This window comes from Coloeus monedula (assembly GCF_965178545.1).
Source record: "Coloeus monedula genome assembly, chromosome: 2".
NCBI lineage: Eukaryota > Metazoa > Chordata > Aves > Passeriformes > Corvidae > Coloeus > Coloeus monedula.
Window position 1 is genome coordinate 81825869 of NC_138782.1, and position 26361 is coordinate 81852229.

The window sequence follows — 26361 nt, forward strand, 5'->3', positions numbered from 1 at the left end:
TAGGGCATACCTTTTGTTTTCTTTCTTTGGAGAGAAGTTAAGTTCCAAAAAAATGAAAATTCTGGAACTTTGCTGGCGTGAGATTTCATTTCACACACTACATTTTAAGCAAATCCGCTCTTTTTTATTATGAAAAACTTACTTTGCCTTAGTAAGTCGGGTATGACAATCACCTCCAGCCCCAACAATTACTTTTCACTACTTACAAAGCTATTTTAAAAAGTAACTTGTAATTAGGTTAGTGAAGCGGTTTAACAGACTAAGCATATATTGAATAAGTGAGCAGAAATGTTTAATCTGGAATGATTTACGAGGAGACCCACATTTAGTTCTTTCTTCCAATGCAATATTCTAAAGTCCTAATCTTTGTACTTGCATATGTCAAAATAACAGAAGTTATTTTTAATAGAATAGCACAAATAGAATGGCACAAAAATCCACATTCCTCCTCTGCTTATTCTTACATATGCTTGCAGGCATCTTATATGTGTGCATGTTAATGTATGTGTGCACTTGGCAAGGAATATAAATGTTCCTGATGGTGGATGTTTACAAGGAATGTGACCCATATACGTGAATTGTTGATTATATGTAGGTTATCATCCATTTGTATGAGCTGCCATGCATGAATCATGGCACTTTAATCTACAAAGGTATTCCACACAACATGGACTCGTTGCCATAGCACTTATCATTCAAAGTCTAGTCCCAGTTCATTGCTGAATTAAACCATACATCTCCAAGCAGCTATAAACAGAGCAAAAATTCTGTAATATATTCTGTTAGAGAATCCATGTCAGTATAGCAGCCATTCTCACCCCATCAGTCATGGATTTTTTTTTTCATGTAAGCAATTGTGTCTGGGATGCAGACAGTAGTATCTCTTCTGCTTCTCATGTATATGCATTTTTTAATTTTTGGCCCCTTTTCTCCTTTTAGCTTAATTTATAGCTTAACTGAAATGGCTTTTTCTATTGCTTCCTCATATTCATAGTAGCCAAATAATAAGCATAATTTTCCTCATTCTCACACATACTGTGTGTTCTCTTTGAGCCAGAATCTGCACTATAATTTCATGGAACCATAAAATGTTGAAGGACAGTCAGCTCTACTGTGACACTTCTGGAATCAAGAAGACCTGATAAGTGGGATCACAGCCTTGATTTTGGAAAGTTTGGTTTCAAGATGTAATTCTGCTTCAGATTTCTTGTATGGACTTTGGCATGGCCATAGAGTATCTAAGCTCTGTGTATGGTATTCATCTTCTGTAATGATGGACAGAGATGCACTATGCAACACTGCTAGTGAGAATAGAGTTAAAATCTGTCCTTCCCTAGAATTTATGTGTAAAAAGGCACTGAAGAAAATTAAGTACAATACAGAAAGAGTTAGGATGGCACTAACACAATATCTAGGTTTTAATGGTGCATTCTTTCATGCACATTTTACAAGAAAACTGCAAATGCTTTGAATCACAGAATCACACAACCACAGAATCACAGAATATGCCAAGTTGGAAGGCACCCACTAGGATCATTGAGTCCAACTCCTGTCCCTGCACAGCACCATCCCCAGGAATCACACCATGTGCCACTCTCAACTGTAGAGAGTGGTAAGGTCTCTCCTGGGCCTCCTTTTCTCTAGGCTAAACAACCCCATCTCCCTCAGCCACTCCTCATAGGAGTTGTGTTTAAGACCCCTCAGCAGCTCCGTTGCTCTTCTCTGGGCATGCTCCAACACCTCATTGTCCTTCTTGTAGTGAGGGACTCAGAAGTGGACACAGGACTCAAGATGCAGCCTCACCAGTGCCAAGCAGAGGAGGACAATCTGCTGCCCACACTGTTCTTGATCCAGGTCAGGATGACACTGGCCTTCTGGACCACCTGCGCATACACTGGCTCATGTTCAGTCAGATGTCAGCCAGCACCTCCAGGGTCTTTTCTGCCAGGCAGCTTTGCAGCCACTCTTCCCCCAGGTTATAGTGCTGCAAGGGGTTGTTGCGACCATAGCGTGGGACCCAGCACTTCACTTTATTGAACTGCATACTGTTGGCCTCATCCCATCAAACCAGTCTGTTCAGATCCCTCTGCAAAACTTTTCTACCCTCCAGCAGACTGACTCTGCCATCCAACTTGGTGGTGTCTGCAAACTTACTTGTACTGATCAAGGCAGAAACATATGGTCTCTGAAGCAGGAGGTTGCTCTTGGGCTTGCAGGTATGCCCATGTCTTTCACCTCCTAAGTTCTGCCACTCTGCCATTTCAGGCATCTGAATAATTTCTCAGACAGTTCTAATTTTTTATAATTTTGTCTGTTATTACCAAGAGAAATGTGGCAAAAGACCTTTACTGGTGTTTTCTGTGATGTTATGACACAGATGACACACTTTTGTTTTAAATGGGGAGTTTAGAGTTCTTTCTCTAAGTAAGACAAGTAACTTTCTGGAAGATGTGGTTGGGAAGGAGAAGAAAGCACAAAAAGTACATGTTAATAGGATTGCAAAGAATACTCCTTGGACACAGTAAAGGTCCATTACACAAACTAAAGGGCTGTATTATATTATCTAGCAGCACAACATGTATTTTGCCAGAGGTTTAGAACACTGTTTTTACTTTATTGACATGGAATAAAGAGGGGGATAGCATCTTCTGATTATAGCAGATGAGACAGCAACAGACATCAGTTTAGGACATTAATTCTGACAGGGAAAGTGGCTGAGCAATACTTGTAGTTTTGCACTAAACTAGGTTGTCTTTCCAGATGTAGTCTTGCGTAACCTCCATTAATGTATTCCAAAGAACATATAAGAAATTTTCCTTTCTTCTGTAACATAAATGTTGTGGGCAAGCGCAAAGTAATTTTTTTTAAGTGGACAACAGGTAGGATAGACACAGATTTAAATTTTATAGTCTACTAGCTCAGTATGTTCTCCTATAAGTTATAGGATATCATGAGGAAAGTTGTGCTCCATCTCCTGTCAGTACCAGTAAATTGATGTGGAAGATGAAGAGGTCAAATTCCCATGTGATACAGAACACACCACTTAGGAGTGTTGAAAGATATCAGTCAATTTTGCCTACTCTCTACCACATAACATTTGAAGGGGGAATACAGACAAGAAGAACAACTTGGAGCCTGATTTCTAGGTTATGGAAGTATATAGTAAATCAACAGAGGTGCTGGAAGTCAGGAAAGGAATCAGAATAATGGAGCAGCAATACTATTAACTTCTTATTTAATTTGTATTTTAGGGATTAATCTATATAAAAAGATTATTCTTACTACCCATAATTTCATCAAAATTCCCTCAAATTCTATATAAATTCTCCTCTTAAAATGAGTCTGTATCATTTGCTAAGCATTTTGTCTGCCTTCTTTGAAGAAACACAGTCATTTGTCAAAAATTAATTCTGCATTGTTTTTATTTATTTTAGCTATTGTCTATAAATCACAGCATATTGATTTATACGAAAGTCAGCTAACAGTGATATAGCCCAATAATCTTAAATTAAAAAAAGGAGCAGACCATGAAAGAAAGATAGTTAATTGCATCAGATTATTTCATCAGGCCAAGCAGTTTAGTTCAGGTTCAGACATCCCTGAAGGGAAGACATGAAAATGCTAGGAAACTGAGAAAAACATGACAGAAATAAGATCTAAAATTATGCTGATGACACAGCTTTTTTATAAAGTTTGCTATTTCACAATGTGGACTAATTTGTGTTCCTTTCTGGAGGTTCATTATAAACTTGTATCATTCCTTCTTCCGACATCATCTTGTCATTTAAAGAGCTTTCCAGGAGTCCAAAGAGAACTCCTTAAAACAATGCAAATGTGTTAACAGGAACAAAGCAGCAGATCTGAAATATTTGGTTCCAGTCATTTATATTTCAGCTACACCGTGTCTAAAATATCATAAGCACTTGTTCGGTAACATTTGTGTGGGAAAAATATGAACAACAGAATTAAAGTTATTCTTAAAATAAACTCTCATTGAGTTGTTTAAAAACAGGTGGGTCAAAAAAGTTGTGGTATGTGTTTAAAATAAGACATTTTTATAAAAGTCAGTTTATCAAAGCTTTGGAGAGAATGAGAGGAAAAAATTGCGGTATTAACTCTAAACTCAGAAAAAATTCTTGGCTATTACTTCTGTCTCTCCTTTCAAATCACAAGAAATTAGAAATAAAGTCCTGTTCTTAAATACAAAGCCAGAATTGAGAGCATCCAAGAACTGGTTAATGAGGCATACTGGGAAAGAATGTGAACTGCACTGATATGCATGCAAGTTTTGTTTTGTCTTTTGCATATTTGGTGAATTTTGTAACATGCAAAATAAAAAAAAAGAAGGACAATAATTTTCTCTAATAAATCTTCATTGTAACTAGCTACATGAAACAGTTAAGATAATATTTTAAACAAATGTATGACAAATATATTGCTGATGATGAGTAGCCTCTGAATTTTCCTTCCAAAGCCTCTTAAGGGTTTGGAATAAAATGGCTTTTTTCTACGACCACAGATGAACCCCAAACTCATTTTGCCAGCCCATAAAAAATCAGTATGTAGCATTGGTAAGATTACCAAAGTTTTCTTAATTTATGAGATTTAAAAACCGCTCAGATTTATGCAAGCTCAGTGTCCTGCAAACAGTCTTCCTCTTATATAACCAGCTTTAAACTCACACCAGATTTGTTTTTGTCTTTTAAACACATCTGTATTCTTATATTTTTGTGTTTAAATAGTGAGTTCTTGTCTTTTTATATCCATGCAAACAAGAGTATTCTGGTCTAAAATCTTGCTAAATTGAGTTAAATTAAGTAATAATCACTTAATAACTTGCTTTTAATAAGTTAAAATATTCAAAAGCATTAAAAAACCATGTGCTGTAAGCTATGAATTCCTTTTTTGCATTTTACAGTGAAAAGTTTCTGAAGCATCCTTGTCATACACATACTGAGGTTGGGGGTATGGATTATACTTGTAAGGTTTGCCTCCCAGCCTAAGATCAAAACCATCAATGCTTCTGTGTGAATGTATCAACGAGGAAATGAACAATTAAAGTTTTACCCACGAGGGGCTAATGGTGCAAGGCTCGGTAGATAAATGACAGTCATGCAAAGCAATCAACATGCCCAGAAATATTTTTTGTCCATAGGAGATACAGGCAAACAAGTCAGAATGTATTTGTAGAAGAAATTTTAAAAATATGCTTCATATATCAACCCTTTGATTAAATTCCATCAAAAGAAATGAATAGGGTATCACATCAGATCCCCTCCAATGTGAGTCATAGGAGACTTTCCTCAGATGACTGTAGGATCTAGTGGGAGGTAAAGAAAGAACTGAAGGACTATCAATCAGAGCAGTTTACTTCTTTATCTCAAGGACAATATCAAAATTTAAATTAATAAATATTTCAATACTTGGTTGTTTTAATGTCTGCTAAAATCTTAAGGCACTGTTTCTCATTGAGATCCTGAGCTATGTGTCCCTTGAAAAAGAAGGGAAAGTTTGAGTTGCAATAATATTGTATTTCCATTAATGACATAGAAGTATGATTATTTCTCTTGGAAGGCAAGGGTTAAGAATGAGGGAAGTAAAAAATATGCCAGGATAAGTGGAAGTACGGAAAAATGGATTTTGAATTTTGATCATGAATCAGCAAAAGGGATTTTTAAGATATTTCTGCATAACATTTGCAATCACTTTGCATTTATTGTGCATTTCTAAAAAGTCAGAATTACACTGCTAAAGTATAATATTTGCATTTGTTTTTATTATCCAGAACATTTTTATAATAGAATTTTGTATTCAGACAGTAGCAATGTATAGATTCTATTTATTTTAAAAGAAAAAGTTGAGCTAGACCATGGAGGATATTGTCTTCTTCTTCTCCTTTTTCTTTTTCCATAGGTAATATAAAAATGTATACTCACATTCAAATACATAAGAAAAGATGTTACACCAGACTTTTAGCACAACCACTCTGAAGACCATCTTCCTGACATAAATATTTCATATGCAAATCATCTGCTATTTCTACAGACTATACATGACTAAAATTAATTGCAGTGATTCAAACCAACACCTGCATTTCTCCCATCTCATAATATGTAAAGAAATATATTCTGATGTTTTGATTTACTAATCCATAGTACCTGATGTAAATCATTCCAACAGTTACTATAATGTAAAACTAAAAGTATGTTATAGAACTTTTCACTATACACAGAAAGCTGTTTTATTGACTTTATTAAACTATAACTTGAGAGTTTTATTGTTAAAATATATTTTATATCTAAAAAAAACCCTAAAATATCCTAAATAATCCTTCAGCGACTTATCTTCCATCAAGCCTCTATTCTTGGCCTAAAATGAGTGAAAAAACATTCATTTAGAATTTCACCTCTATGTTGGAAGCCCTGCAGTCCTTCCAAAAGTAGGTGGTTCCGTCACCATTAAGGTCCCTTTACTGTCAGTGATTCTGAGGTAGCACCTCTAGTGTCTCTTTCTCTTTCTTCTGTACATTTTAGTTTACTATTTGGTTTTTGGGTCATTGTGTTCTTTCTCTCCTTCTCCCTCTCTCATTTGTTTTCCTCTTTTTTTTCTCTGTATTTCTGTCTGCCTGTCAGACTACCTATTCCCTTCTTCTCTCCCTCTCTTTTGATTTAGCCTGTTTAAGCATAGCAGATTACTTAATTTATTTAATTCCCGGTATGGGTTTGTTCTAAGATAGAAGATTCTCTTTTCCTCTATTTAGAGGCATAAAATTAATGAAAACTAGTTGCTTAGTCTTCTGAAATCTGTTCTGCCACGTTAAGTGGGGAAGTAACACTCTCCCAATCTATAAAAGGCACAGATTTTTGAAAGCTATTCAACAAACAGCTCCTTCTCAGAACTTGTCTGTTGGAGACAGCTACATCTCCTCAATCATAGAACCACAGAATGACTTGGGTTGGACTGGTCCTTGAAGATCATCGTGTTTGAACCCCTCTGCAATGGGCAGGGACACCTTCTGCTAGACCCCTTGCTCAAAGCCTCATCCAACCTGGCCTTGAACTTCTACAGGGTTGGGACATCCACAACTTCTTTGGGCAACCTGTTCCAGGGCCTCACCACCCTCATAGTAAAGAATTTCTTTCTATTATCTAATCTAAACTTACTAAACCTATACTCTCAGTTTAAGGCTGCTCCTCCCTATACTATTGCTACATGCCCTTCTAAAAAGTCCCTCTCCAACTTTATTGCAAGCCCTCTTTGGGTACTGGCAGGCTGTAATAAGGATAATATGTTAGTAGAGGCTTTATCAGATCAGCCAAGTAGCTGTAGAAACTTCCTCTTGATTGAATTATTTATTTTGTGCTCTTGCTTCCAAAAAAAACCTCACCAGTCAATTTAAGTTCTGTCCTAACTCTAAGATAATGGAATGTAAGGAATGTGTTACATTGAAGTTTGTATATGGTCTGCCTGCTCAGGTGGAAGAAACCTCCCAGCAAAGTAAGGAGTCAAAGAAATTTATTAAGACATCTATTGTCAAACTAAAATTTGTATCAATACTGACTTTATAATTCTAAATCTGTATTTAGTTTGATACCAGTTCTCAACTGAACTCATCTACAATGTTTTATATCCCGGTCTTCCATAGCTTTACATTTATTGCTATGACAGTGAAGAAACCTGAGCCATTATTCAGGAGACAATTAGTATAAACAGCAGCAACTAATCCATCATTTCTAATGTAACCCTCAGCAACTACTGGCACCAGTTAAATTACCTGTGGAACCAGTATTTGAATCACAGTCAGGGTAAAAGATAAGGATCAGTTAATTCAAAAGGAATGGGAGAGAGAAATACAAAAACATTCTCAATCAGCTCTGTGGAGTACATGTGCTTTCAGTCATATAAGTGACTAAAAGCAACACTGCCACAGAAATCCATTATCCACATCCAAATGTGGAAGAAACCTAAGCAACTCTTATCCTTATTGTAACACCTGGCCATCTGTTGTACATTTTCCTACAATGAGAGTGCTTAATTGGTTCATTTCTCTTCAATTTATTCAAAAGAAATTCACTTTTTTAGGCTCTTTGAAGGAGTACAACCATCTTTACTTGATTGCTATTTCTCCCTGACAAAGATGTATGGAGAACCTGAGGAGAACTTGTTACAGTCATCTACAGATCTTTGGTGTCATACAGCCAAGGACCGAGCCTGGTGCTTTCTGATGTATCTTGCTTCTTTCCATTTGTCTTTATTAGCAGTGGATCCTGGCAATGTTATGGATGATGAATAAAAATTAGCTTCTGCAACAAATGCCAGAGAAAGAAACATGTATAAATGGCTTTCCCAGCTCAAACTCAACATTGGAAAGAGACCTTAGAATATGTGATCTCTTTTCTGATGAGGATTTGTCACATTTCCATCAAATATTCTAGGCTGAATTATTTTGTGAGTGGAGCAATGAGTCTGCATTTCCACAGAGAGGCTTGTGTAATTATTCAGTTGATAATGTTCTTCTTGCACACTTGGGAATATTTCATCTTCGTTTGGACATTAGACCAGAAATGTGCATTTTCATTTATCCTTACGGTCCTTGGACTTTTGAGAACGTTGGAAAGAAAATCAAAAAATACTATCAGAGCAGTATGATTGTCATAGTCTAATGCTTAGACTTGATTAAGTTATTGGTAGTAAAAGCAGTCCTCCGGGTGAATTTTGCTCACCTATTCCTTCAGAATAATGGCCATGTGGCTTCCATGAAAAAAAAAAAAAAAAGCTTTGAAGCCATTTATACTACTTATCTTCAGAAAAATAAACACCAAGAAAACCTGCAGTGATTGGAAGTTGGCAGGTCTTTGAGATATGAGAAACCTTGTGTTACCCATCATGTCTTCAACCAACACCACCAGCAGCTTCTGACCATGGTAATCAGTGGCAGTGAGTCTGCATTACATATGGCTGTCATTTCATTGAGTCACTTTCTGTCGCGATAGAGGGAAAACCCGGATGCTCAATATGAATGATCAACAGGAATCTGATTTATTGGTTGTACCAAAGCTTCTTATATACTATCAATAATAGGCTCATGCATATTCGTAAAGGCGCATTCTAAGTGGTTCACGTCGTCTAAGCTGATCACTAACCCCTCCTTTAGTTCCCCTTCTGTGGTCAGCAGTTCTCCTTTTTTCTCTGGCCTTCTAACCACAGATGTCTATTGTTTTGCTGCCAAAACCTATCCTTGCTAACTTTGCAAATAAACCCATAGTTCAGCAGTAAGGCTCAATGGTGGTTCAGTTACTGAGCAAGATACATGTAATATTCTGCACTTTAGTTGTTACACAAGATGTGTGGTTCAGTGTTCTGTGAGACCTTGCACAGCTAGCTGCAAGGGTCTATGTGCCCGTTCTCACGTAGCCAGCTTCTCAGATCAGTAAGCTGCAAAGAATCTATATGCCCCTTCTCATGTAACCAATCCTTCACAACTTTCTGAAGCAAGCTGTCTGTGATCCCTTTTCCCTGCTGTGATGAAATTTCTAGAAAGGATTCTCCCAGTTTTTCACCATTCAGACAACCTCTTCTTACTGAAGAAATCATTTCTATTTCAACTGTGCTGGCCCACCTCTTCTGCTGTGATAGTGGCTGTCATATGAACCTGAAAATGAAGAGAAAACTTTCATTTTCTCAAAAATATTCTACTATTACCCTTAGTGTCTTCTACATCTATTTTGTGTTGATCAGCCTTTAATCCTCTCTTTCAACATTTTGGTGCTCAAGACAGCTATAGTCCTGACCTAATCATGTAACAGCCTGGCACTCAAAATGGCCAAAGCGAGCAGAAAGACATTCTGACCTCAAAATTAGTTTGAATCACAGAAGAGAGCACATAGATTTTGGTATGTAACTGCTGTTAATGGTACCACATATGTCTATTCTTGTAAACAGCAACGGGACTACATTTTCACTACTGCAATAGCATTCTAATACACCTGAAAAATTTTCCTTCCTAAAGACAATCAGAAAACCACTAGTGAACTAGAAGTCCTCTCTTCTTTCAAATTTTGAATGAAAACTTTACAAATCAGTCACAATTCAATAAATGGTCTAGACTCTAGTTGCATTCCTATCTTTGGTTAATAACTTACCTGATAAAATGATAGTTTGGGAGTGAGTCTCACAAGACAACTGATTCAGTTTAGAAAAAAATCCCAAATATATGCAATGGTAAATATTTTGGGCAATTTTTATATCTGTCCTACTGTGGAGATAAAGCCAAAGTGAAACTAAGTCTAATGATCACACATTTGGACTGTGAATTAGGACTACTTCAAACCTATGTAATGTCAAACTTTACAGACTTTTTTTTTCTCATTATTTGATAAAAATATTTAATCAAATGCAAATCTTCTGACTCTGTTTTTTTCTTTCCAAACTGTGAGTACAGCTGTAGATTGGTAGATTGGTGTTCAGGCTTGATTTCTGATCCAAAGCCATTAACTTACAATGGTCTCTGGATCAGATCCTTAGAGAGCTTGTTTTAAGTATCCTCATGCCAGTAATCTGTACTGCATAATTAAATACAGTCTCAAAACTGAGCCCTTCATCCTCTGTTCATTATGCCTTTCAAAATTAATATGTTTCCATGCATGGCTAAATTTAGTCTCCTTTTCTTTATCCTATTTTATTTCTATCACCTTATCTTATCTGTGGCTCTTTACCTAGTCAGTAATCTCTGATGTGGTACCTTCTCAAATACTTCTTGAAAATCCAAGTGTACTATATCTGAAAAGTTTTACTTACCTGTCATGTCAATGTTATTTTCAAAGAGTTCTAACAGGTTGTTTAAGCAAGACCTTCCTTGACTGAAGCAATTCTGGACACCTCAAATGAACTATAAAGCTGGTATTCTCCTACTAACCTCCATCAAGACCTTTTCCACAAAGCTCGTGTTAAACTACAAGGCCTAAACTTTCTCTTAAGCCTCAGTCTTCTAAAGTTATATCTGTCACTTCTTGGTCCTCAGAATTCTCTTTAATATCTACGGAACTTTTAATACAGAACATTTAAAGGGTCATGAGCATCTTACTTTGTTCTTTCACGAAATACATTTTCATGTGAAAGACATCCAAATGTGGGGATAGCTTTGGTTCCTGTAGATACTCTGTTAGGAAGTACTCAAACAGAAGCATAGAATAAACAAGTTATCTAAATGAGCAAAGATGGTTTGTTAGGAGGGGGAAAGGACATCCAAATCACAAGATATGTCTGTCACAGGTGAGCAACATATTTAGGCATTCTCCACAGCATGGCAATTATTTCTAACCATTTTTATACACATACTCCTGTATGTGTATAAAAAAATTCATATTTTTTTAAAAAATCATGAATCTCTTTCTGCTTTATCTGCCCCCTGAATAAATAAACTTTGCTTAAATAGCTCTTTGCATTTTTTCATGGATAAACTCCCAAATCTATAACTGTGTTAATGTTTTGCCACTTCTTTCTCCCCATAATCTTCACTGGGAATATTTTAAAAGTTTGGGCCCTTTTATATTTTAATTAGCTTGGTTGCAGTGAACAGCTCAAAATTCCACTCTCATTTAAATTTTTTTTCCCATAAGTTGAAATGTGGACTGGATAAAAATTGGCATGAGATATTTTTGCCTCTCCCATTGAATATCCCAATATTTAATTTTTCTAATATATTAGCAGTTATTCTCAAGCCTTGCTTTAGTAAATGTTTGAGAGTAGCCCCAGCAGGAGAAAGAGAAAAATATCATAGGAAAATAAACATTTTTCCAGATCAGTATAGGTTTCACCATTGGACTGTTCCAACAGTGATTTTTCTTCCTGCTTTTTTTAAAGACGAATTCCGTTCTGAAGCTTACAAACTCTAACTTCCTAAAATGCTATCTCAAAAATAGCATAAATCTTTCTTCATATGTTTTCTCCAAATTAATAAGAAATTGGCTGAGAAACAGAAAATACGCTTGGAGAATGTAAAAAAAAAAATCAGAAAATAATTAAATTACTTCCTTATAGAAATCATAGTGGCAAAATTCAGCAGTTTATAGATGTTTCCACCTTTAAGTAATTTGGGGAAAATGTGGTATCATTAAAAGATTATAGAATTCTACAAAGCTTATGAAGAAACTGAATGGGGCACATCTAACTCTGCCTAGCGAAATCTGTGACCAAGCAGAGTCTGAGCAGATTCTGAGACTTCACCATCTCTAAACCCAAAACTGCTGCAGTAGGGTGAGAAAGCAATAAGGGTATCAGATCTGATAGCTTGTTTCACTCAATGCATTTCAAACAAGAAAAGCATTGGTAAAACCAATCTGGCAGCTATTAAAGCCAAAGACAATAGCTAAGAAACGTTTGGAAAAGACATGGATATATGCAACATGAAACTAGGAGGTGAAGTGGAGCAAGACTCAAACAAAATTATAACAATGATAAAATGGTAGTATAGAGTTTCCAGCAGAGAGAACTGCTTGTATAACAGGGTTCTCCAAAACCGGACTCAAAAAGGCAACAGAATCCCTATGACTCAACTGTGAGGAAATGCATAAAACAAAACAGTGTTATTAAAAAAAGATTCTGAACAGATTATACATTAAAAGGCTTTGTTTAGAAAGACAGAGAAATCATTCTCCCTGTGAAACAAGGAAAAAACATCTAGAGACTGGAAAGTCTACTTGAACATAGCCTAGGTATGCATTTGTGCTGTGCCCAGCTCAAAGTGGGGCATTCCACAGGTCTTGACCATTATCACTTTGTTCACACTCTATCCATGAACATTGCAGAATTTCTGGAATATATATGTAGGAAGGAAAATGCAATGGTACGGCCTTATAATGGTAATGGAAAAGAGTTAGAACATAGTGCAATTGCAGTGCAACAAATATTTGATTTGAGTTTTCAAAAACAAGTAGAAAAGTATCCAAAACAGGCAAAGCCATTCAAACTCCTGTGGTTATCTCCTCAGGTCAATATTTTTCATGCAGTGAAAGCAAGGTCCCTGAGGGAATCACATTGTAGTAACTGTTAGCAACTGTTGACTATTTTACAGAAACAGTCGTCTGGAAATAATCAGCAGTAGAAGACAGAGCAGAGCAGTCCAACTGGTGACAAGTAGTCTTAAAAATAAGTGGTTGCCTGGTATTATCAGAGAAGAAAGAAAATTTGACTACCTGTCCCCTTAGCAAGATATCTTGCACAGACAGTGTGAAGTAGATACTTCATTGTTTCAGTGGACAATTTTTGACGGGATATATCCATTCAGCACCTTGCTTTTTTTGTATTAGCTTAAAGGTATAGCAGTCATTTGATTAATTACAGACATGTCCGTTTCTGCTGCTGTTGGCTGTATTTTGTATGCTCTGACATCAAGCTTTAATGCATAAATAAGAAGACTTTGAACATAATTTGCACCATCTGTAATGTCATTGTGCATCTCTCTTCTCCCTTTCCTTAGTGTGCAAAAATTCAGTGTTTGATACTACAGAGATTCAGGTAAAAGCTACAGATAGTGTAAGGTTTTAGGCATATTCTACTGCTGTTCTTTTCTCTGCTCTGTACATCTTTCAGCCTCCACTATTTAAACAGAGAGCTGTTCCCACACAGAGAATCGGGAAGTTGTTACAATGATGATGTTATTTTAACATTTATGGAAGTCTCCAACAATATTCTGTGGGGAAAAATCCATTTCCTCAAGGTTTCTCCACTATCTCAAGTTTACTATAGTTTGTGTCATTGCCAACTGAGTTCTTGAACTTCCCTATGTCAGATTTAGGTGTTCTCAACTCTTTAATTTTTGAGTGTGTCCAGTCTTTAAACTATTTTCCATTAGATGAATAGTATGAATCATATAACATATTAAATAGAACAGGATAAAATAAAAAAAGATAGTTAATAGTCTATCCTGTGAAGAAAACACACCTACAAAATTATCTGTGCAAATGTAATGCCATCATCATCATCATCATCATCACTAAGGTACTCAACTCAACTCAGCCTTACATGATTTCTTTAAGTCCTTCTAAATCTTTCCAGTCAACTCAATTTTCATGGTAATAAAATCTTTTTTGAATGCTAGTACTTTAAGCAGTTACACCATTTATTCCATAATAAATTGTTTCTTGGAAAATACTATTTACAAGCTGAGTTTCTACGCTCTGGGCTGACTGCCACCTCATTTTGGCTTGTTTCATAGGACTTTGCATGTAAATATGGCTATAAATTGGTATAAATCTCCTGTAAGAGTCTCCTACAGCTCTCCACCCAGAAATACAATCTATTTGCCCTCTTCTGCTTCTGAGAAACAGCACACCACTCAAACACTCATAGAATGTGTCCTTCATTCAACAGAGATAATTAGTTTCAGTTACTTAAACTGAGCAACTATTTCCCTTCAAAGAGGATATTATATTTGCCTAATTGCATTTAAGTGCTAAACACTGTACAGGATAATGTTTCCTGATTATGGCATTTTTTTGGGTCTTTGCTGGTAGAAGACTAGCTGCCTGTTACAAGGGTCAATAGAAAGCTGCAGACAGTTTGAGTAACAGATGAAAATTCACAGATCACTGAGCACAGGCATATTTTTTCCCAAATGACTGTCAGTAAATCTTTCCCACACAATTCACATCCTTATCACATGCACTAAATAAGCATGAAAGGTAAATTGTTGACTTTCTGTTATGTTATGAAACAATCAAGATTGAGCTGAGCTAAATAAGTAAGACATTAGTCTGCAGATTTCTGCAAAAGACCTACTAAAATATCATCCCCACCAGTCTTTTTTTTTTCCTTGCATTTTCCTGTCTTAATTAAAGAGCCCTTTCCACTAGCTTGATCCAGCAAAACACCCACAGTGCAGATGCTGTAGTATCGTTCCAATCAGAATACAGACATGCTTCACAACTTTGCCTTTAATTTTTGGCTAAACAAACAGGCAAATAAACAGTAGATGAAACTAATGGAGAGCTTAATTATATCTATCCATCAAGCCCTAAATTTGCTTCCTTTCCAAATAGCAGGCACTGTCTTTAAATCCAAAAGGACTGATGGCAAGATACCAAGTTTAAAATTCTCCCACTGTCATAGACTGTTTTACTAATTATCCAGATTCCAAGGCAATCATACAACCGTAATCATTCACCTCACGCCTGGAAACATAAGTCTTGTTCTTTTGATGAATATTTATAAGACAGTGTAAAGCAGTCTACTTTCTTCTCCCTTCAGGCAAGACAATTTGGAGTTCATCAATATGTATTACCAAGGACTTTTATAAAAGGCACTTCAAAGGAAATTCATCAGGCATTCTTTTTGTCTTGATTTCTGTTAGACTGATACTTCCTTTTGACAAGTATCAATAAATTATCCTCTGATGGCTAGAAACTTGATGTCTTATTCAGAAACTTCCTCACACAGCAAAGTCTGGTCCTTAAGTTTCCAATGAAATTTTTAGCAGCTAGCTCCTCATTTAAGGATAAAGTAGGACAGAAGAAGCAAATGAAGCACAAAATAATCAATGTATCTATACGGTGGTTCTATAATATATTTTGCTTTCACAGATGACAGAAATTTGTCAGTTAAGAATTTCCATGACCTACATTCCTTGTTACTTTTTCCATTTGACTTTTGACCATATTTGGAATTCCTTAAGAGAAAAATTGAGGCTCTTATTCCCCAGTGCTCAAACTGAACAATAAGCAAATTAAAACCAGATTAATGCAGATATGTAGTGTTGAATGACAGAATGTCTCTGTCCCAGCTGGTTATTACTTTTCCTCCCTTGGATGCTGACACAAGGGCTCATATTTCTGGGAAAGGAGAGTGGGATCTTAAAGGGCAGTAGAAAAAAAAGAAAGTTTTTCTGCTTATTATGCAATAAAAATACTATAATGTTGCACGTTTCTTTTCTCCACTTTAGTTATTTTGCTAAGTATGCATGAACGAGAAAAACTGTCATGGAACATTCAAAAGATGCACAAACTTAGTATGTGATGATAAGGTAAGTACCAGTCTGTAAGAAAATGGGGGAAAAAAGGGGGATAAAAATAAAAATGTAACATTTTCCTCTTTTATTTTTTAAAATAAGAAATGTGATTATTGTAAGAAAATTTATAGATGTGTGCATGTGAATTGCAATTTTAGCTTTAAAAGGAAGGCAGGCATTCAGTCATGTCATGCCATAATGAGCCCACATTCCATGGTCAGGTCAGTCTCAGTTCCTTGGCAGCAGAAACAACATCCTGAAGGGTTGGACTTTTGGGGCTTCACTAAAGTGCAAGTAGCAAGTGTCCACTTCTTCTGCCATGCATTGTGGTGTGCTTGTATCATTAACAAAACTTAACTATAATTTCTTGTGAGAATACAATCCACAATTTAGGGTCTAGTTTGTATGTGCACTGGGGAAAGTGAGGAATGATGGTGTTTGTTCTTCTAAAATACATATTTTGTGATGAGCACTTCAAAAATGTTCTCTCTTTTTTTGAAAAATTCTGAAGGGACATGTTGAAAATTAATTAAACTCCTGTATGTCTTTTAACTAGAAAAGTACAGTAAAATTAATTAGAATACTGTCAACAATTACTTTATCATTTAGATTTACCTTATTGGATAAAGGTGCAAACTGCACTTTTGAACTCTCCCCCAAAACCATACTGAAAATCCAGCCAATTTTCCCTTGACAATAAAGACTTACAATACAAAACAGGTACACACAGCAAAAGGAACTGCACAGAGTAGTTTATATGGAGATGCCCTGAAAACTAACTGTCAGACTTTTCATTACTGGATTTGAGTTCTCTTTAAAACTTTCTTTTTATCTGCTCTGGGTATAGAAAAACCTTGTAGGTCTATAGTAGGTAATAAGAACCATAAGCACCTGAATATGAAAAGAAAAAAAATCAGAATGTATTTGTTCTCTTGAGTAATACTATAGGAGGTAGAAGTAACTTCTGTGTATTTAGAATGTAAAGTAACTTGATAAAAGAAGGTGAACTCTAATGGCTGATACTTATCAATTGCTTAGCACTTACCAAAATAAAAAGTAACATGCCATGGCACATGAACAAGGTTTACAATCCCAAATTGGCAAGCTGCTGTGCCTTGATCTCAGCTAAATTGGATTGTTTACCAAGGGAAATAGGGGAAAAATAATTTTCTCAATTTTTCTCTGAAAGAAAAGCCCCCTTATTTCCTCATAAATGTATTCTTAGTGCCACATGAAGTCCTTAATGTTCAGATTTGAAAAGCTGGTTATTGTGGACATCTAATTAGAATAACTCACTGTCTACATTATTGTGCTTAATGTGTTGCTCTGAATAAATATTTAATATGCTACCTCAGGTGTTCCTGTCTTAGAATTTTGATATCTCTTTCCTAATTACAGCAGACCAGTTGTAATACTGAAGTTTACGTCATGGCCAGTAAAATTTCTAAGGAGAAGTTGAACATGCATTTTAAAATATTCATTCAAGGTTAAACTTTCAAGACTTGTGAAAGTTCAGGATGAAAATAGGTAACTATTACCTCATGCTACTTCTGTTCAATATACTTCTGTTCTATTAATAGATGGATGAAACTTCCCAAGGGTTCAGTTTATGACAGGTAACATTTCTCTCAAGCCTCGATTTAGGAAAATAACCCAAAACCAAGCAATGCAAGTGAGGGGAATGACATATGCCTTTCAGCCTCCTGAGATATCTCCCTGAACTTAAGATGCTCCTGGCATCATGATTTCGATTCCATGCAAAGTTTTAAGGTCAGCAACAAGAAACAGCATCCTTGAGTGACCCTTGAACACAAACACATCTGAAGTCCTGGAGCTCTCTTTCTTGTGTAACTGTCTTGCCACTTCTAGATTTGGCATCATGATTTCTACAATCAATTCAGCAAACCCACCTTCAGACATTAAGGCAGAAGATTTCTGTTTCCTCCTGGTTCTTTGTCTACCACGTAGGACATGCCTCAGCGCCTGACTTTAGGAGCTGTACTGCTCCAGCCTGAAGAAAGTTTAAAACCTGTCTTGGCTGTGTCAGATGCTTCTGTCTAACCAAATATTTTGGGTGCTATCTAATGAAATATTTTGACTTGTGAATTCAGTGTCAGAGACACACCTCTGAACCTGACGGAGTGGAGATTGAGGGTCGTGGTCACTTGCTATTTTTATTTGATGTGTTTATATGCTTGCTGTGTAAGTGGATTGCATCTTCTAGGCTTTGACTTTGCCCTCTGCATCTACCAAATATGGATCTGAGCCCTGGCAGGCGAACACAAAAGCCATGGATGCAATGATGCTCAAAAGAGCTATCTTTACATCCTTTTGTTTGAGCTTAGTGTTTCATAAAGATAACTTCAACAGAAAGAAAAGGGAGAAGGAAGTAGTATTTATAATACAACTGAATCAATCCCAATTTAAAGATGAGAATTTGTCTTATTTATTAAATATATAGAAGTCTTGTCCTGTTATTTAGGACTTTCAGCAGAGTTCACTTCAGTTGAATATTTTTTACTTATGGGTTTTGTATGTAAATGAAGTACTCATGTGGAAAACCAAATGGCCTGCTCAACAGAAATAAGTTATGTGATACTTATTCTCAAAAAGAGAAGAATAGAAAGCCATTCTATGGAGTATTAGATGCTTTTATTTCTCTAGAATCTACAGATCTCAAGGAATGAGCTCCAAAACTATATTTTACTGTGCACTTAAATTTATTTTTTATATTACAGTTATAGATATTGTTAGAAATCCCTAATAGCTCATTAAGCAATGATCATCATGTGCTTGTTTGTTCCTTGGCAGTAGTTTTCTCTTGCAGTTGAGTTTTAGGTGCCTGGATTGCTTTTCACTTTTTTAATTCTTCCCTCCCTCCCATTTCACATAGACATATGTCTAGGACATAATATCAAAAAATAAGAGTCAAAGAAACATCTCTTGCATGTGCTACAAATAATGAGATCTGTGATGGTTATTCTGCTATATAAAGCCAGGAAAGTTTTGTTCACCAAAGAGCTACCCTCTTTGCCATAGCTGCTGCATCAATAATGCAGATTTGTACATCATGACCTTTGCTTTTGTGTTCCAGCTGGAGTTGCAGATATTTTAAATCCTGAAATGAAATGTTGGTATGGGAGCTGAAGAGAGAAAAGATATATCTGTCACTTGTCACACTTCTGAAAAAACAAGCTGTGTCTTTACTGGTGGCTGCCAAGCTCAGAGCTAACCAAGGCAATAAAAAAATAACCAGCCCATCTTTGGAGTCTGTTAGGATGGGACAGAATTTCACAAGGAAACAGTGATATGAGGCATTACCAGTAGCTACTGCTACAGATCTGGTGTTTGAACTTAACTATTTTAAGGAGATATCACCTTATGGTCTGATACAGGATAATATAGAAAATAGCATGTGAATAAACATTAGAAATAGAATAATACATAATTTGTAATATATGAGTCACCAAAACTGTATGCTATTGTAATTACAGAAAGTTAAAAAGGAAAATCAAAGATAAGATTCTGAAAACAGAAATATGCCAAGTTTGTTCCAAATGAGATGTTAGAAATCCAGATTGATTGCAAGCAAGCCTTTCAAATTTTCATGACACTCTACAGTATCCTTCATGGTGATGTGATCTTACCATGCTTGGCACTGTCGTGCTGGTACATATGTAGTTGTATGAATGGCAAATGTCTAATATGCCATCTATAAAAAACACAAACGCAATCCACAGCAAATATTTAACTCTTCAGCAATATATATTAAACATACTGATTGTCTGACTGCCTCCAAAAAGGCAAATATCTCAAGAATATGCCTTGATATTGCATTTGACTTTAGTAGAAGGTTGCTGACACTAAGAACCTCAGCTCAATAACTGCATCAACACAAAATATCCACATCATGGACAGTATCAGTGAGGAATACCATTATTAGCAGCACAAGACAAAGTGTATAATACTGCTATACAAGCTGTGTATTAGTTCTGAAACTGCAGAAAAGCCAAAGAAATCCTTGCTCACTTCCTGTCCATTGTCTAGTTAATCTTTGTATTTAAGCAAAAAAATATGTTATTTTTTATTTCTTGATGTATCTGAGCAAATAAACCTTCCTACACTTCTTTTTAAGTGGTTGGGGAAAAAAAATGTTATACAGAAAGCATTCTACCTCTTTATGTATAGATCTGTGGTCAGTGTAGACTTACAAACATAGAGCAGTAGCAAATCAGTACTGACCTGCTGCATTTTGAGATTTGGCTCCGACATTTTATGTCTTTGAAAAACACAGACAGATGGGAAAGAGCAAGCTCCCCCATCCTCCAGAAAAAAAAAAAAAAGGTTTTTTAAGAGCTTTCTCCTGAGATCATGTAGGTATGTATAATTTCAGAATTTCATTAACTGAGGATTTTTGTACTCTTAATTAAGTGGTCATGGCTTTTAGTATGTCTCTTGTCTCTGACCTGCAAATAAAAGATATCATGAAACCTGTTTTATTTTTGCATTTAAGACCTCTGGCTTTTTTGCCTAGGTTTACTCTTTAAAAGAGTCTAGATATGTGTTTCTAAGCAGACTAGCCATAATCCAAATTTTTTAGGGAACGTCAGAAGGTACTTAGATTGTGCAGAATCTCTTCTTTCTCTTTCATCTTGCCTTCTACATATATATAATTTTTGTGCTCATCTTGGATACTTTGAGGCCTGTCAGGTTTTCCTCCACAGAGACGGAAGAGAGTAAAATTTATCTATTTCTCAAAGATTTTATCCTTTGAATCTATAATAATTAATATCACAATATAAAACAAATAGATGCATTTGTGTGCTTGAAACTAAGAGGAAACCAAAGTTACTGTTACCCTAAATTCTATGTTCTTTTATTCTTGGGGAGGGGGTGGTAGTAATTATTTATTTAAAAATTTTTTAACTTTTCTTTATCATAGATATATCAGGTGGACACAAAGCCTGCTGAGCTACCTTGAAAATACAGTTAAGCTTTCTGAAAAGGAAAATTGCTATGTGATATAACTGGCATATTAATTATACACTAGTCCAATGATTGATTACACCATGGAGTGGGAATTGCTCTCAACACTCTCCTCTTTGAGAATAAACCACAAACTTATCATTACAGCACCTGCATCTTCACACAGGCATTCATTGATACCATCACTGTTTTTAATCTCCCTGTAATTTTGGGAACGTGCTGTATGCTCTCCAAGATGCAAGAAGGACATGTTGTACCCATTAACCTTTCCACACAGAGAGTGTTCATTGCATCCAGCAGTCTGACAGGGGCCCAGTCAGCTCCTGGATAGGACTAAGCAACAAAATGTATGTGTTTTGCACAGCATATGCTATCAGCTAACAACTTGAAAGTCATCTTCCGCATGGAGTGAGCTTAAAGCGAACAAATTAAAGCTCATGTAGTAAATAAATCATCATGATAATGTCCAGTGGTGTTTGCTAAAGAAATACGGGAAGCTGGGAGAGTAAAACATGGAGATTTTAAGGGCTGTCTCAGTGACAAACTGTATGAACTGGACAGATATAAGAAAATATCTTGTAGTGGTGAATTTTTCATTAGAAGTCAATAGACTTGGTAAAGCTGTCAAATGTTAACTAGCTTACCTTCTGCTCTTTTCAAAAAGGTTAATGGATACAGCACATTTGCTGGTGTGACACTGAAAATAAAGCATGACAAATGGTATGCTCCTGTATTTATTTTGCACCCTTTTTAAAAATTTTAATTATTAGTTTGTTTTAGGCCTACTTTATGTAAAAGTGGCTAAAGTATGGATAAGTATTAGAGCTGCTTGAAAAGCCTTGCCATGAAGCCATCATGAAGGCCAAAGAGATAGATCTTCCCAAGACTAGTTGTGCACATAGTGCTGAAAGCTCTTGCCCACTGTCCATTCAGCCCTTCTGAACTTGTGCAGGTCCCATTGTTTGTCTTCTGCCTTGTCTATTTACACTGAGGGCTTGCAGGTCAGACACTGGCCCCAGCAGTTTCATGCAGCAGGTAGCACAATGAAACTTCAATTTTTGTTGAAGCTTCTAAGCACAATTGTAGTGCAAACAATTTATAATCTCCTGAGTGTTCTGAGAAAAGCATGTATATTTAGCATATATGATATTGATGTAGGTGGAAAAATAAAATTAAAGATTTCAGCAGCCATTCTTTCTCTTAAATACGTCCACTCCATGTAGTGTGTTCATCCTTTACCTGAAGTCTTAGGCTCAGATTCTGCTACCACAAAATATGAAACCTTTTTCTGAACTCCTAAGATACTATTTAGTACAAGCTTAGTCAGAAATGAGTAGGACTAAGCTTTTAACTTGTGGCTTCAAAATATGTTTTTTCTACACTCTTGTTCATTAGTATATATGTTGTTCCATGAATGTCACTGGATCTAGGACTTCTAAGTGAATAATTTTAAGGACTGGCTATTATCCAACATCTTTTCCAGACACATGATTCAAGAATAGGATGAGTTGTTCCTACAAAACATACGTAATATGAAAGCAATGAGATCTCAATCAGCCAAAGAAAAAACCCAAACTATCCAAGGATATTAGACCAGTAAATAAGACTACTAGAAATCTTCATCAAATTTTGTGGAAAATCAGGGATGATTAGTAGATGGGGTCACTTGGGCATTTCCCTCTTGCCCAAAACCATGCAGAAGCACAATTTAATTAAGGAACTTCTCCCTCATCTGTTGTCTGTTTTGGGGGGTGGTGCACTCCAGTCAGGTTAAAATATTTGGGGTTTTTTAGGAATATTTTGAGAAAAAATTAATGACCTGTGACCTTCAGGAGATCAGGTTAGATGACCTTTTGTGTCCTGATACTATTGAATCATTACTAAAGTTGCTCATCTTTTGCGTCTTCTAATCCTACTATTTAGGATGTATACAATCAATACTTCCACACAGAAAAATCTCAGGTCAGACTCTTAAATCATAAACACAGGATTTCACACAGAAAAATGAGGCTCAGCCATGTAAATCTGTTGTGAGTTGGGTTTCTTCCTTCTTTTCAAAGCTCAAGAACTTTCGTCAGGCACTTGGTAACTGTTTACACAAACCTTAGAAATGTTATAGTCAGGCTTGATTTAAAAAAAAAATCCCTGAGGCTATGCAAACTTCCAAAATGCCTTAAAGACAGTATCTGTCAATACTATGTTCCATTAATTTGGTTGCAAGTTTTCAAAATAGTTTTTAATAAAAACCAGAAACTACTTAGGAAGGTTTAGAAATTGTGGAAAATAGAAATAGGAACATGAATTTCATTATATACTTGTAAGTGCTGAAACAACTCTGAGTTTACTAAGCCATTGACAATTTCAGTCTTGAATTCTGTTGGGAGCAAAAGGTTATCCATTCAGCTACTAAAAAGCATAGGATTTAAAGAAAACCAATAGCAAAAGAAACTCAATGCTTTCAAAAGTTAAAATGCAGCTATGAATTCACCTGTATATGGAGAGGATTTTAATAAGCTTTGGTAATGCAATTTTACATTGGAATTTTATTAATTCAAGAAATAAGGAGTCTGCTATTGTGCTGAGTCTGTTCTGCTAAGCATCCACTAATTCTAGGTGAAAATAATCAAACAAATAAATCTGAGAATATTGAAGAAAATAAATAGGACTATATACTTTAATGGAATTTTCTGGTAGTCTTCCCCTAGGATGATAATGGGGAGGAGATTCCTATGCTGGGAAGAAGTAAAAATGAAAGTGGAAACCCAAGAACTATAAAGTCAGAAAAATCGTGATGGAAAGCCCAAAAGTGCTACACAGTTCAGCCATCCCTTGCAAAAACATTATTGAATTACTGCTACAGGAATGACCATTGTAATAGGTTTATGTAACACTAGCATCAGAATTAATTCCAGAGAATCTCTAAAATCTACCAATTCCAGACTGTTATTTCACATGGAGGAAACAAACTGCTACCAGCCACTTTCAGCAAGCCTACATGTGATAACATACTAAACTTCAGGGTCAACTTCATGGATGAGCATGGAGCCTGTGCGACAACTGTGACAGTAAATTTTTTTCCACTAAAATGAGAAAAATGGAGAGCCCGAGCAACTGCCAAAAAAGGCACATGCAAAACAGAGGTTGTAAATTCTTATTTGTCTGTTCATCTTTACCCAGCAGCTTTAGACAGACTTAAGCAGTGTTTTTCACTTGCTAAACACAGCCAATACAGGCATTTCAGATCCCTTGGTATCTGTTCTAAACAATGAAGCTTGCTTATAACAAGAAAGTCAGAAATGCCCCTGCAGCATGGTTATGCCTCCCAGGAGAAGAAATGAAGGGCATTGCAGATTTTATAGCAAAGATACCAGCCATCTTCTCCTATTGTCCAAATTATAGACATCTGTTTTTAAACACTGTAAGATTCACCCATACTGGAATGTCTTTGGCATTTCTGGGACTCTTCCTCCTCCTTGGTTCAGCCTTCTTCCTTTTGAGTGTTTTTTTCATTTCTCATCATTGCATCCCTGCTTCCTGAAAAATGCCATTATATTTGCCTCTCTTTGCAACCCACATCCTTCCTACCTTAACCTGGCCACCTTGATCATTACCCTATCTATAAGGCAGAGATCTAATAATCTCTTAGGACTTCAATACAAAATGTAGCAAAAGACTTCTTTGAGTAGCTCTACTCCAGGACTTCTTCTGTCTGCAGTAAAACTGAAGAAAACTGGCTTATTCTCACATGATATAGTTTCTGTTCATCAGGCGCTTTCAAAGTCTTGAAAAATTCTCATTATAAGGGCAGCAAATAAAAGATCAGTGGAAAGACGTTTTGCAGAAACGCACTATCTCAGAAGCTAGTTTGAGGCTTAGAGTAATATAGAGATAACATAAAAAGGCTGTGACCTTCATTCTTCATCTCTTTACAACTTGATAGCTTATTCCTTCAATTAAATCCTTCTGGCTAAAAAGGTAACAATATCAACAACAGAAAGAAAAACTGAAAGAGATTTTTTTTAAGACAACCCATAGAACAGGTCTCAGAGTTAAATTTAGGTTAACAGCTTTTTTCTTCAAAAGTAAAATTTGGTTTTTTTGATTTACTTTCAGAAACTTTCAGCATGCACCCACTCATGAGAGCAGTTCATTAAGCAGCTAAAAGCATATTAGAAACAGTGTGACCTAAAGAATAGGGATACAAAGACATATAACTGTTGCCTGTAGCTTGCTCCTGTCCTGTACTTTCTAACAGTCATCAAATGCAGTTTCAGAAATGAATAGTTGAGTGCTTAAAATGAAGTAAATGTTGCAGTAGGAGAAAAACAAGAACAAAGAGGGAACAAACTTGGGAATACAAAAAGAAAATAAGATAGGAATGTGTGTCCATTTTGGATAGTAAAGGTTTCCTTGTGTCTAATTTCCCTCAGTAACATTCTGCAGTTGGGATATTTTATTATCATCATTGTAATAATTATTATTATTATTATTTTTCCTTCTAAAGTGACTCAATATAAAAATTGCACAGGACAGACTTCACGTGAATACTTGTATTCTGAGCTATGCACACAGCCAAGACAAACTGCAGGCCTGCCTTACGCCAGAACATAATTTGGCAGACAAGGAATCAGCATGACAAAAACTTTAATTTTTACTATTTTACCTTAAGACCGTAAAACTATCCATCATTTGAGTATATCAGGTTTAGATTATTAGAATATTTGGGAATCATTCAAATGTATATAATTTATCTGCTTCTTTGTCCACTGAGTTTTTCACTTGTGCACTTTTGATCTTATTTATGAAAACAGTATTGACTTGAAATTGGATAACAGCTTTTCAGTGCTTTTATTGGGTTGGGGTTTTTTTTTTTGATCTGGGTTTTTTTGTGTGTTTTGTTTTGTTTTTTGTTGTTGTGGTGGGGTTTTTTTTGTTTTTTTGGGTTTTTGTTTGTTTGTTTGTTTGTTTGTTTTTAAATTTAAGTCAGGAACAAAAGCTTTCCTGTCTTTATGTAAATGGTGTATGTAATCATCTCATGATACCAATTCCCTTTGATGAACTCTGTCCTTGCTGTTATGGTAGTAAGTCCCTTCTCATCTGAAGTAGATGAGGAAGTACAGTTCGTGGGAGAGACTTTTAATTATGAATGAACACTCTACCAGATTATTTCACATAAATCTTTCCTTTATTTTTGTACATCTCTTTCTGTCTTTTTAGTTTGATATCTGTATTTCTTACTATTCCCTGTAAACTTTGCAATCAGTATGAGCAATTTCAGAGAAGCCCTGTCTGTTGACTGGTTAACATATTAATGTCTAACATGATTGTAGATCTAACAGCAGTTGTGCCTTTCCAACAAAACCAAAAAAAAA